This window comes from Bos javanicus, chromosome 2 (assembly GCF_032452875.1).
Source record: "Bos javanicus breed banteng chromosome 2, ARS-OSU_banteng_1.0, whole genome shotgun sequence".
NCBI classification, from domain to species: domain Eukaryota; kingdom Metazoa; phylum Chordata; class Mammalia; order Artiodactyla; family Bovidae; genus Bos; species Bos javanicus.
In genome coordinates, this window is record NC_083869.1 from 10,038,984 (window position 1) to 10,053,156 (window position 14,173).

At 39.2% G+C, this 14,173-nt stretch overlaps 1 long non-coding RNA gene across 1 annotated transcript; it reads left to right on the forward strand.

Moving 5' to 3' along the window:
* The first annotated feature begins 9,794 nt into the window (after nucleotides 1-9,794).
* LOC133235382 (uncharacterized) lies at nucleotides 9,795-12,964 on the forward strand. The gene is made up of 3 exons (XR_009732542.1): nucleotides 9,795-11,087; nucleotides 12,043-12,162; nucleotides 12,686-12,964. It is a non-coding gene; the product is annotated as an uncharacterized LOC133235382 (long non-coding RNA).
* The last annotated feature ends 1,209 nt before the right edge of the window (nucleotides 12,965-14,173 follow it).

The window sequence follows — 14,173 nt, forward strand, 5'->3', positions numbered from 1 at the left end:
CAAATTCTCTGTTCTCCTGTGTATGTTGCTTGGTGTGCCTGGGGTGCTATTATTCCTTCTTAATCCCATGGCAAATTTCCACCCTTTATATTAGTCTGGTTCTCCAGAGAAAGAGAACTAAAGAAAGTATACATATAAAGAGATTTATCATGAGAAATGGGCTCATGTGATCAAGGAGGTGGAGGAGTCCCTGGAACTGCAGCTGGCAAGCTGAAGAACAAGGAAAGCTGGTGGTATAGTTTAGGCTGAGTCTGAAGACTTGACAACCAGAGAAACTAGTGCTGTAAGTTCCAGTTGGGGTCCAAAAATATGAAAGTGTTAGTCGTTCAGTTGTGTCTGATTCTTTGGGATATCATGAAATTTCCTTGGAATGAAAGTTATGACCAACTTAGACAGCATATTAAAAAGCAGAGACATTACTTTGGCAACAAAGGTCTGTCTAGTCAAGTCTACAGTTTTTTTCCAGTAGTCAGGTATGGATGTGAGAGTTGGACTATAAAGAAAGCTGAGTGCTGAAGAATTGATGCTTTTGAAATCTGGTGTTGGAGAAGACTCTTGAGAGTCCGTTGGATTGCAAGGAGATCAAACCAGTCCATTCTAAAGGAAATCAGTCCTGAATATTCATTGGAAGGACTGATGTTGAAGCTGAAACTCCAATACTTTCACCACCTGATGCGAAGAGCCGACTCATTTGAAAAGACCCTGATGCTGGGAAAGATTGAAGGCGGGAGGAGAGGGGGACAACAGAGGATGAGATAGTTGGATGGCATCACTGACTCAATGGACATGAGTTTGAGTAAACTCCGGGAGTTGGTGATGGACAGGGAGGCCTGGCGTGCTGCAGTCCATGGGGTCGCAAAGAGTCGGACATGACTGACTGACTGAACTGAACTAAACTGTGGCCTACCAGCCTCCTCTAGTCATGGAATTCTCCAGGCAAGAATACTAGTGTAGGTTGCCATTCCCTTCTCCAGGGGATCTTTCCGACCCAGGGATTGAACCCAGGTTTCTTACATGGCAGGCAGATTCTGATCCACCAGGGAAGCCCCAAAGGCAGGAGAATACTGATGTCCCAGCATGAAGAACATCTGGCAGAGAAATAATCCTCTATTTGCCTTTTGTTCTATTCAAGACTTCAGTGGATTGGATGCGGCTCTTCCACATTGAGGAGACAATATAATTTAATTAGTCTGATTCAAATGTCAACCTCATCCAGAAACACTCCAACAGACATAGCTAGAATAATATTTAAGCAAATATCCAGGCTCCTCTGTTTCAGTCAACTTGACACAAAAAGTTGATCATCACAACTATATATGATCCTATAACATTTAACTGAGGTATCCTGTGCTTTCAAGCTGTTCCTGAACATTATGTTGCTGTTCAGTCACTCAGTGGTGTTTGACTCTGTCACCCTATAGACTGCAGCATGTGAAGCTTCCCTGTCCTTTACTATCTCTCAGAGTTTGCTTAAACTCGTGTCCATTGAATCAATGATGTCATCCAACCATCGTATCCTCTGTTGTCCCCTTCTTGCCTGCCTTCAATCTTTCCTAGCATCAGGGTCTTTTCCAATGAATTGGCTCTTCACCTGAGGTGGCCAAAGTATTGGAGTTTCAGCTCCAGCATCAGTCCTTCCAATGAATATTCAGTATTGATTTCCTTTAGATTGACTGGTTTGACTCCTTGCTGTCCAAGGGACTCTCAAAAAATCTCTCCAGCATCACATTCAAAAGCATCAACTCTTCAGTGCTCAGCCTTCTTAATAGTCCAATTTAATAGTCCAATTCTCACATCTGTACATGATTATCAGAAAAACCACAGCTTTGACTATACGGACCTCTATCAGTAAAGTAATCTCTCTGCTTTTTAATATGCTGTCTAGATTTGTAATAGCTTTTCTTCCAAGGAGCAAGTGTCTTTTAATTTCATGGCTGCAGTCACCATCCACAGTGATTTTGGAGCCCAAGAAAATAAAGTCTGTCACTGTTTCCATTTTTTCCCCATTTTTGCCATGAAATGATGGGACAGGATGGCATGATCTTAGTTTTTTGAATGGTGAATCTTAAGCTCGCTTCTTCACTCTCTTCTTTCACTTTCATCAAGAGGTTCTTTAATTCTTCTTTATGTGCCATAAGGGTGGTATCATCTGCAAATTTGAGGTTATTGATTTTCTCCTGGAAATCTTGATTCCAGTTGGTGATTTATTGAGCCTGGAATTTCACATGATGTACTCTGCATATAAGTTAAATAAGCAGGGTGACAATACACAGCCTTGATGTACTCCTTTCCCAATTTTGAACCAGTCTGTTATTCCATGTCCAGTTCTAACTGTTGCTTCTTGACTTGCAAACAGGTTTCTCAAGAGGCAGGTTAGGTGGTCTGGTATTTCCATCTCTTTAAGAATTGTCTACAGTTTGTTGTGACTCACACAGTCAAGGGCTTCAGTGTTGTCAATGAGGCAGAAGTAGATGCTTTTCTGGAATTTCCTTGTTTTTTCTTAGTTCTAACAGATGTTGGCAATTTGGTCTTTGGTTTCTTTGCTCTTTCTAAATCCACCTTGAACATATGGGAGTTCTTGGTTTATGTACTGTTGAAGCTTAGCTTGAAGGATTTTGAGCATTATCTTGCTAACATGTGAAATGAGTGCAACTGTGCAGTAGTTTGAGCATTCTTTGGCATTGACCTTCTTTGGTATTGGAATGAAACTAACCTTTTTAAGTCCTGTGGCCACTGCTGAGTTTTCCAAAATTTCTGGCATATTGAGTGCAGCACTTTCACAGCATCATCTTTTAGGACTTGAAATAGCTCAGCTGGCATTCTATCACCTCCACTACCTTTGTTCATAGTGATGATTCCTAAGGCCCACTTGACTTCACACTCCAGGATGTCTTGCTCTAGGTGAGTGGCCAGGCCATCATGGTTATCTGGGTCATTAAGACCAGTTTTGTATAGTTTTTCTGTTATTCTTACTACCTCTTCTTAATATCTTCTTCTTCTGTTAGGTCCATACCATTTCTGTCCTTTATTGTGCCCATCTTTGCATGAAGTGTTTCCTTGGTATCTCTAAATTTCTTGAAGAGATCTCTAGACTTTCCCATTTTGTTGTTTTCCTTTATTTCTTTGCATTGATCGCTGAGGAAGTCTTTCTTATCTCTTCCTACTATTCTTTGAAACTCTGCATTCAGACGGGTATATCTTTCCTTTTCTCCTTTACCTTAGCTTCTCTTCTTTTCTCAGCTATTTGTAAGGCCTCCTCAGACAACCATTTTACATTTTTGCATTTCTTTTTCTTGAGGATGGTTTTGATCACCACTTCCTGTACAATGTTATGAACCTCTGTCCATAGTTCTTCAGGCAGGCTGTCCATCAAATCTAATCCCTTAAATATATTTGTCATTTCCACTGTATAATCATAAAGGATTTGATTTAGGACATACCTGAATGGTCTAGTGGTTTCCCCTACTTTTTTCAATTTAAGTCTGAATTTTGTAATAAGGAGTTCATGATCTAAGTCAAGGCTATGGTTTTTCCAGTGGTCATGTATGGATGTGAGGGTTGGACTATAAAGAAAGCTGAGTGCTGAATAATTGATGCTTTTGAACTGTGTTGTTGGAGAAGATTCTTGAGAGTCCCTTGGACTGCAAGGAGATCCAACCAGTCCATCCTAAAGCAGATCAGTCCTGGGTGTTCTTTGGAAGGACTGATGTTGAAGCTGAAACTCCAATACTTTGGCCACCTGATGTGAAGAGCTGACTCATTGGAAAAGACCCTGATGCTGGGAAAGATTGAGGGCAGGAGGAGAAAGGGGCGACAGAGGATGAGATGGTTGGATGGCATCACTGACTCAATGGACATGGGTTTGGGTGGACTCTGGGAGTTGGTGATGGACAGGGAGGCCTGGTGTGCTGTTGTTCATGGGGTTGCAAAGAGTTGGACATGACTGAACGACTGAACTGAACTGATCTAAGCCACAGTCACCTTCTGATCTTGGTTTTTTTTTTTTTTTTTTTTTTTACTGTATAGAGCTTCTCCATTTTCAGCTAAAAAAGAAGCCTGAGCATTAGAGGCTTAGTTAATTGCTTAGAGGAACAAGAGATCAAATTGCCAACATCTGCTGGATCATGGAAAAAGCAAGAGAGTTCCAGAAAAACATCTATATTTGCTTTATTGACTATGCCAAGCCCTTTGACTGTGTGGATCACAATAAACTGTGGAAAATTCTGAAAGAGATGGGAATACCAGACCACCTGACCTGCCTCTTGAGAAATCTGTATGCAGGTCAGGAAGCAACAGCTAGAACTGAACATGGAACAACAGACTGGCTCCAAATAGGAAAAGGAGTACGTCAAGGCTGTATATTGTCACCCTGTTTATTTAACTTATATGCAGAGTACATCATGAGAAACGCTGGACTGGAAGAAACACAAGCTGGAATCAAGATTGCCGGGAGAAATATCAATAACCTCACATATGCAGATGACACCACCCTTATGGCAGAAAGTGAAGAGGAACTAAAAGGCCTCTTGATGAAAGTGAAAGTGGAGAGTGAAAAAGTTGGCTTAAAGCTCAACATTCAGAAAACGAAGATCATTGCATCTGGTCCCATCACTTCATGGGAAATAGATGGAGAAACAGTGAAAACAGTGTCAGACTTTATTTTTCTGGGCTCCAGAATCACTGTAGATGGTTACTGCAACCATGAAATTAAAAGACGGTTACACCTTGGAAGGAAAGTTATGACCAACCTAGATAGCATATCGAAAAGCAGAGACATTACTTTGCCAACAAAGGTCCGTCTAGTCAAGGCTATGGTTTTTCCAGTGGTCATGTGTGGATGTGAGAGTTGGACTGTGAAGAAGGCTGAGTGCTGAAGAATTGATGCTTTTGAACTGTGGTGTTGGAGAAGACTTTTGAGAGTCCCTTGGACTGCAAGGAGATCCAAGCAGTCCATTCTGAAGGAGATCAGCCCTGGGATTTCTTTGGAAGGAATGATGCTAAAGCTGAAACTCCAGTACTTTGGCCACCTCATGCAAAGAATTGACTCATTGGAAAAGACTCTGATGCTGGGAGGGATTGGGGGCAGGAGGATAAGGGGACGACAGAGGATCAGATGGCTGGATGGCATCACTGACTCGATGGACATGAGTCTGGGTGAACTCCGGGAGTTGATGATGGACAGGGAGGCCTGGCGTGCTGCGATTCATGCGGTCGCAAAGAGTCGGACACGACTGAGCGACTGAACTGAACTGATAGCACCTATGACAGATATTTAGCTGTTCAACCAATCTATTTTCTTTTCCTGCTGGGCACATATTCAGACTACATTACTCAAACTCCTTTGTCCTTTTGTGTGGCCATGTAGCCTTACAGCTAAATTTCTCCCACACAATCTGTTCTTTCTTCTCTTGTCTTGTTAATTGCTTGCTTATATAGACAAGTTATCCTTTTTAAAAACTTTTAATTTTATATTGGAGTATAGTTTATTAGCAATGTTATATTAGTTTCAGGTCCATAGTAAAGTGATTCAATTATACAGATACATGTATGTATTCTTTCTCAAATTATTTCCCCATTTAGGTTGTTACATAATGTTGAGTAGAGTTCCCTGTGCCATACAGGGTATGTGGGGGGAGGGATAGTTAGGGAGTGTGGGATTGACATGTATACACTGCTATATTTAAAATCGATAACCAGCAAGGAACTATTGTTCAAGAGAAGTTATCTTTAAAAACCATGTGTTGAAATGCCAGAGCCTGTCAGCTGGGTTCCTGAATGACTAAAGGAATACATCTGCCAGTCCTCCATCCTATCTCTGCCCCACTGTCCTATCAATGGAATAAAATAAAATTTTATTGCATTAAGCCATCATAGAAATAGCAAGGGAATTCCAGAAAAGCTTCTGCTTCTGCTTCATTGACAACACTAAAGCCTTTGACTGTGTGAATATCAACAAACTGGAAAATTCTTTAAGAGATGGGAATATTAGACCATCTTACCTGCCTCCTGAGAAACCTGTATGTAGGTCAAGAAGCAACAGTTAGAACTGAACATGGAAAAACAGACTGGTTCCAAATTGGGAAAGGAGTATGTCAAGGCTGTATATTGTCACCCTGCTTATTTAACTTATATGCAGAGTCAGTTCAGTTCAGTCGCCCAGTCGTGTCTGACTCTTTGTGACCCCATGAATCGCAGCACGCCAGGCCTCCCTGTCCATCAGCAACTCCCGGAGTTCACCCAGACTCATGTCCATCGAGTCAGTGATGCCATCCAGCCATCTGATCCTCTGTCGTCCCCTTCTCCTCCTGCCCCCAATCCCTTCCAGCATCAGAGTCTTTTCCAATGAGTAAACTCTTTGCATGAGGTGGCCAAAGTACTGGAGTTTCAGCTTTAGCATCATTCCTTCCAAAGAAATCCCAGGGCTGATCTCCTTCAGAATGGACTGGTTGGATCTCCTTGTAGTCCAAGGGACTCTCAAGAGTCTTCTCCAACACCACAGTTCAAAAGCATCAATTCTTCAGCACTCAGCCTTCTTCACAGTCCAACTCTCACATCCATACATGACCACTGGAAAAACCATAGCCTTGACTAGACGGACCTTTGTTGGCAAAGTAATGTCTCTGCTTTTGAATATGTTATTTAGGTTGGTCATAACTTTCCTTCCAAGGAGTAAGCGTCTTTTAATTTCATGGCTACAGTCACCATCTGCAGTGATTTTGGAGCCCCCCAAAATAAAGTCTGACACTGTTTCCACTGTTTCCCCATCTATTTCCCATGAAGTGATGGGACCGGATGCCATGATCTTCGTTTTCTGAATGTTGAGCTTTAAGCCAGCTTTTTCACTCTCCACTTTCACTTTCATCAAGAGCCTTTTTAGTTCCTCTTCACTTTCTGCCATAAGGGTGGTGTCATCTGCATATCTGAAGTATATTGATACTTCTCCCAGCAATCTTGATTCCAGCTGTGCAGAGTACATCATGTGAAATACTGGGGTGGATGAATCACAGACCAGAATCAAGGTTGCTGGGAAAAATATCAGTAACCTCAGATATGTAGATGACACCACCCTTATGGCAGAAGGTGGTGTGGAATTAATGAGCCTCTTGATGAAAGTGAAATAGGAGAGGAAAAAGTTGGCTTAAAACTCAACAGCAAAAATGAAGATCATGGCATCCTGTCTCATCACTTCATGGTAAATACATGGGGAAACAATGGAAGCATTGACAGCCTTTATTTTCTTGGGCTCCAAAATCAATGAGGTTGGAGTCTTCAGCCATGCAATTAAAAGATGTTTGCTCCTTGGAAGAAAAGCTATGACCAACCTAGACACCATATTAAAAAGCAGAGACATTTTTTTTTCTTTTTTTAAAATATAAATTTATTTATTTAAATTGGAGGCTAATTACTTTACTATATTGTATTGGTTTTGCCATACATCAACATGAATCTGCCACGGGTGTACACGTGGTCCCCATCCTGAACCCCCTCCCACCTCCCTCCTCATACCATCCTCTGGGTCATCCCAGTGCACCAGCCCTGAGCGTCCTGTATACTGCATCGAACCTGGACTGGTGATTTGTTTCACATATGATATTACACATGTTTCAATGCCGTTCTCCCAAATCATCCCACCCTCCCCCTCTCCCACAGAGTCCAAAAAACTGTTCTATACATCTGTGTCTCTTTTGCTGTCTTGCATACACGGTTATCATTACCATATTTCTAAATTCCATATATATGCATTAATATACTGTATTGGTGTTTTTTCTTTCTGGCTTACTTCATTCTGTATAATAGGCTCCAGTTTCATCCACCTCATTAGAAATGATTCAAATGGATTCTTTTTAATGGCTGAGTAATACTCCATTGTGTATATGTACCACAGCTTTCTTATCCATTCGTTTGTTGATGGACATCTAGGTTGATTCCATGTCCTGGCTATTATAAATAGTGCTGCGATGAACATCGGGATACACGTGTCTCTTTCAATTCTTGTTTCCTCCGTGTGTGTGCCCAGCAGTGGGATTGCTGGGTTGTATGGCAGTTCTATTTCCAGTTTTCTAAGAAATCTCCACACTGTTCTCCATAGTGGCTGTACTAGTTTGCATTCCCACCAACAGTGTAAGAGGGTTCCCTTTTCTCCACACCCTCTCCAGCATTTATTGCTTGTAGACTTTTGGATTGCAGCCATTCTGACTGGTGTGAAATGGTACCTCATTATGGTTTTGATTTGCATTTCTCTGATAATGAGTGATGTTGAGCATCTTTTCATGTGTTTGTTAGCCATCTGTATGTCTTCTTTGGAGAAATGTCTGTTTAGTTCTTTGGCCCATATTTTGATTGGGTCATTTATTTTTCTGAAATTAAGCTGCAGGAGCTGCTTGTCTATTTTTGAGATTAAGTCTGTGTCAGTTGCTTCATTTGCTATTATTTTCTCCCATTCCGAAGGTTGTCTTTTCACCTTGCTTATAGTTTCCTCCATTGTGCAGAAGCTTTTAATTTTAATTAGGTTCCATTTGTTTATTTTTGCTTTTATTTCCTATTTTCTGGGAGGTGGGTCATAGAGGATCCTGCTGTGATGTATGTCGGAGAATGTTTTGCCTATGTTCTCCTCAAGGGGTTTTATAATTTCTGGTCTTATGTTTAGATTGTTAACCCATTTTGAGTTTATTTTTGTGTATGGTGTTAGAAAGTGTTCTAGTTTCATTGTTTTACAAGTGGTTGACCAATTTTCCTATTACCACTTGTTAAAGAGATTGTCTTTTCTCCATTGTATATTTTTGCCTCCTTTGTCAAAGATAAGGTGTCCATAGGTGTGTGGATTTATCTCTGGGCTTTCTATTTTGTTCCAGTGATCTATATTTCTGTCTTTGTTCCAGTACCATACTGTCTTGATGACTGTAGCTTTGTAGTAGAGCCTGAATTCAGGCATGTTGATTCCTCCAGTTCCATTCTACTTTCTAAAGATTGCTTTGGCTATTTGAGTTTTTTTGTGTTTCCATACACATTGTGAAATTATTTGTTCTAGCTCTGTGCAAAACACCGTTGGTAGCTTGATAGGGATTGCATTGAATCTATAGATTGCTTTGGGTAGTATACTCATTTTCACTATATTGATTCTTCCTATCCATGAACACGGTACATTTCTCCATCTATTAGTGTCCTCTTTGATTTCTTTCACCAGTGTTTTATAGTTTTCTATATATAGGTCTTTAGTTTCTTTAGGTAGATATATTCCTAAGTATTTTATTCTTTTTGTTGCAATGGTGAATGGAATTGTTTCCTTAATTTCTCTTTCTGTTTTCTCCATTTTTAGTGTATAGGAATGCAAGGCATTTCTGTGTGTTGATTTGATATCCTGCAACTTTACTATATTCATTGATTAGCTCTAGTAATTTTCTGGTGGCGTCTTTAGGGTTTTCTATGTAAAGGATCATGTCATCTGCAAAGTGTGAGTTTTAACTTCTTGTTTTCCAATTTGGATTCCTTTTGTTTCTTTTTCTGCTCTGATTGCTGTGGCAAAAACTTACAAAACTGTGTTAAATAGTAGTGGTGTAAGTGGGCACCCTTGTCTTGTTCCTGACTTTAGGGGAAATGTTTTCGATTTTTCACCATTGGGGATAATGTTTGCTGTTGTTTGTCATATATAGCTTTTATTATGTTGAGGTGTGTTCCTTCTATTCCTGCTTTCTGAAGAGTTTTTTTTTTTTATCATAAATGGATGTTGAATTTTGTCAAAGGCTTTCTCTGCATCTATTGAGATAATCATATATCTTTTATTTTTCAATTTGTTAATGTGGTGTATTACATTGATTGATTTGCAGATATTGAAGAATCCTTGCATCCCTGGGATGAAGTCTACTTGGTCATGATGTATGATCTTTTTAATGTGTTGTTGGATTCTGATTGCTAGAATTTTATTAAGAATTTTTGCATCTATGTTCATCAGTGATATTGACCTATAGTTTTCTTTTTTTTTTGTGTGTGGCATTTTTTCAGGTTTTGTAAAAAGCAGAGACATTACTTTGCCAACAAAGGTCCATCTAGTCAAAACTATGGTTTTCCAGTAGTCATGCATGGATGTGAGAGTTGGACTCTAAAGAAAGCTGAGTGCCAAAGCACTGATGCTTTTGAACTGTGGTATTGGAGAAGACTCTTAAGAGTCCCTTGGACTGCAAGGAGATCAAACCAGTCAATCCTAAAGGTAATCAGTCCTGAATATTCCTTAGAAGGACTGATGCTGAAGCTGAAGCTCCAATACTTTGGCCGCTGATGCAAAGAACTGATTCATTGGAAAAGACCTGATGCTGGGAAAGATTGAAGGCGGGAGGAGAAGGGGATGACAGAGAATGAGATGGTTGGATGGTGTCACTGACTCAATGGACATGAGTTTGAGCAAGCTCCAAGAGTTGATGGTGGACAGGAAAGCCTGGTGTACTGCAGTCCATGGGGTTTCAAAGTGTTGGACATGACTGAGCAACTGAACTGAACTGAAAGGTCTTCTTCCTGGGTCACCCTTGGGAAACCGAAACAAAGACACACATCTAATATAGCTCACGTCATTTGTGCATGCTCAGTTGATCAGAAGTGTCTGACTGTTTGCAAGCCCATGGACTATAGCCCACCAGGATTCTCTGTCCATGTGATTATTTAGGCAAAAATACTGGAGTGGGTTGCCATTTCCTCCTCCAGGAAATATTCCTGAGTCAAGGATCAAACTGGCACCTCCTGTGTCTCCTGCACTGCCAAGTAGAGTCTTTACCACTGTGTAAACTGGGTAGCTGTAGCTTGTCTCACATTGCTTTATACGATTGGTCTTATGTTTTTGTCTTCTACCAGATTCTAAGAACTTTAGATTCTATGTGCTGTGCTTAGTTGCTCAGTCATGTCCAACACTTTGCGACCCCATGGACTATAACCCACCAGGCTCTTCTGTCCATAGGAATTCTCCAGGCAAGAACACTAGAGTGGGTTTCCATGCCTTTCTCCAGGGGATCATCTCAACCCAGTGGTTGAACCCCAGTCTCCCACATTGCAGATGGATACCTTACCATCTGAGCCATCAGAGAAGCTCTTGAGACACTAAGGTAAGTAGAATTTTGAGATTGCTCCCAAGATTCCTGTCTCCTTGTGTACTTGTTCTAAATAATCCCCTCATCTTGAGCATGGGCAGAACCTGTGAATATGAGGAGGTAGTCACTCCTTTGATTAGATTACATTATAAGATGAGATGATAATTACATTCGATTGTAAAGAACTCTGTTTTAGCTGACTGCAGACAGAGATTCCTCTGCTGAAACTTGAAGAAGCAGGGCACTATGAATTCTATAAATGCAAGGAAATGAATTCCGCTAACAATCAAGTGACTTTGGAAGTAGATCCTGTGCCTCAGATGAGATTCCACACTTCACTAACACCTTGTCTATGGCCATGTGAGAATTTGATTACCCAGCTAAGCTACAGCCTGACTCCTGACTCAAGGAAACTGTGGGATAATAAATATATGTTGTTTTAAGTTCTTAAGCTTGTGATATTTTGTTACACAGCATAGAAAACTATTAGACATGTATATATTCTTTTAAAAATTATGTAATATTAATTCTGTTTCCATTATGTCCTCTTGAGAACCCACACTGTCCTGAAGATAGTATTCAGCATTTCTGTGCATTTTAGAAAACTTTATTTCACTATATATATATGTCCAAAGATAATATACTATTGTCTCTTTTTTCTTGATCTTTTGTCTAAAAGAAATGAATTAAAACTCAAAGTGATTTTTTATGTTAGTTGTCCTTTTTAATATTGTCTAATTTTACATTGTGGACAAACTAGCAAATATTTCGTTATTTGCTATGACAGAAATACTTAATGCTTACTGAACAAGTGTGTACTCCACCACACCTGCCAGGCTTTAGCAGTTGGGTCATGCCATGTGACAAATTCTGACCCACGGTCTGTTAGTGGAAGTTGTCTGTGTCATTGCTGGGCTAAAGTACTGAAGAACTTCTGCAGGACATTCAGCTTATCTATTCCCTGTCTTAGCAACCAAGAAAGCTGCCTATTTAGATGATTGAACCTAGGATGGAAACAGCCTGGATTTCTGAGTCGCCGGATGGATGATTGCTGATCTGCAACACTTATGAAAATTGCACAGGACTTTTTGTGAGTAAGAAATAAAACTTTACTGTGTAAAGCCAGTGTAATTTATTATTGTGGCATATGCAGCCTAAACTACTCTGTCTGATACAGAAGCATACAAGTTCATGTATTTTATTTTCATGTTGTGCTCCTTTTTATAGCTTATCCTTATTAAGCCCTTTGTCTTACACTCTGTATAACACTGATATTGCTATATCAACTTACTTTTGGTTAGTATGTTCCTTTATACTTCTGATCATCCCATTATTTTCAAACCTTTGTTTTATTTAATGCATGTCTCTTCTAAGATAACTAGGTATATTTTAAAATCAGATCTCATAGTTCTTTTTCTTCTGTTAGGTTGTTTAATCCACTTATACTATTGGGATTACTAATAGATTTAGACTTATTTCTATGATTTTATTGTTATGAAGCCATTTAGTTTCAGTTTTAATGAAAGAACCACAGTTAATTATCAATTGATATTATAGTCAGTAGCTCATACAATTTGCTAGTCTATTTTTAAAGAAACATTTTCTGTCCTCAGTGCTGTTTTTACACAAGAGGCTTTTTCCTTTGGACTCACCATTCATCCTGATGAGGTATGTATACTGCTTTCATAATTTTTTTTTTTTAGGTGAAGGTCTGTAGATAGAAAGCTCCATTAGATTCTTCTATGTCTGAAAATGTCTTTATTTTGTCTGTCACCTTGAATGATAGCTAGGTATAGCATTAAGTTATTTTTCTGTAGCATTTTCTGATACTACTTCACCAACTTCTGGTGCTATAATTACAGATGACAGGTTAGCTCTTAATTCAACAACCATTCCTTTGTAGGTAATTTGCCTTTTCTTTACAGCTTCTTCCAAGATTCTTCTTTATCAGAAATTCTGAAATTATACTACAATATGTCTAGAATTAAAAAAAATCTAGTATTTGAATTTAACTTTTGCTCTGAGAGTTCTGATTTTTAGTTCTTCAAAAAAAATTTTTTTAGCTTTGTTGAGATAAAGTTGACAAATAAAATCGTAAGATATTTAAAGCGTACATGTCGATGACTTGATATATATATACATATTGTGAAAAGATTTCCCCCATCAAGTTAATGAAAACATCCATCACCTCATGTATTTGCTTTTTATTAAAAACACTTTTGTTTTGGTGAGAACACAAGTTCTACTCTCTTAGCAAATTTTAATTATATGAATAGTGTTATCAACTATAGTCACCATGTTATACATTAAGAGTTTCTTTTAAAAAATATTTATTTATTATTATCGTTGTTTTTTTCAGCCATGCCTTGGCTTGTGGGATCTTAGTTCCCTGACCAGGGATTGAACCCAGGCTCTTGGCAGTGACAGCACAGAGTCCTAAGCACTGGACAGCCAGGGAATTTCTGTACCTTAAGATTCTCTTAAAACTGAAGGTTTGCTCTGTCTGCTTGATGGTGGAATATGTACATAAATTATTTGGAATAATTCTCTATGGGAGTTTGGTCTCTTCTCCCTCATTTATTTAATTATTCAACCATTTTAATAAATAAATGGACTCAATATTTTTTTTGACTTTGTGTGATAATCCAATTGTTACTTTATTCCATTAGTCAACTGGTTCCCATGCACTGTATTTATTTTTATCTGAGAAATTGTGAATTGTGGCATGAATCAGATCTTCTTTGCTTTGGTTTCCGGAAAACATAGAGCTACATTTATGGCCTTGCAAAAATTGTTCAGAAATTGATACATTTTATCATTAATCTGACTTGCTTCTCCATCTTCTGTCTGTAGCCTCATTTCTCTCCTCTCCACTTTCTTCTAATTCATATTATCTTACTGTGTTTTATGAAAGTGTCTTTATAGGCCACTTTACATTTTTTTTTTTTTCTGAAAGAAGGCCAGAAGTAGCTACCTGTATTTATTTACCTTCCTTCTTTGTATCATTGTGCCTATCCCATCCCTTTCTGCATAATAAGGGACCACTGCCAATGCTCTCTCTGGAATCCTGGCTTCAGGACCCTACTCCTAGCCCCTGCTGG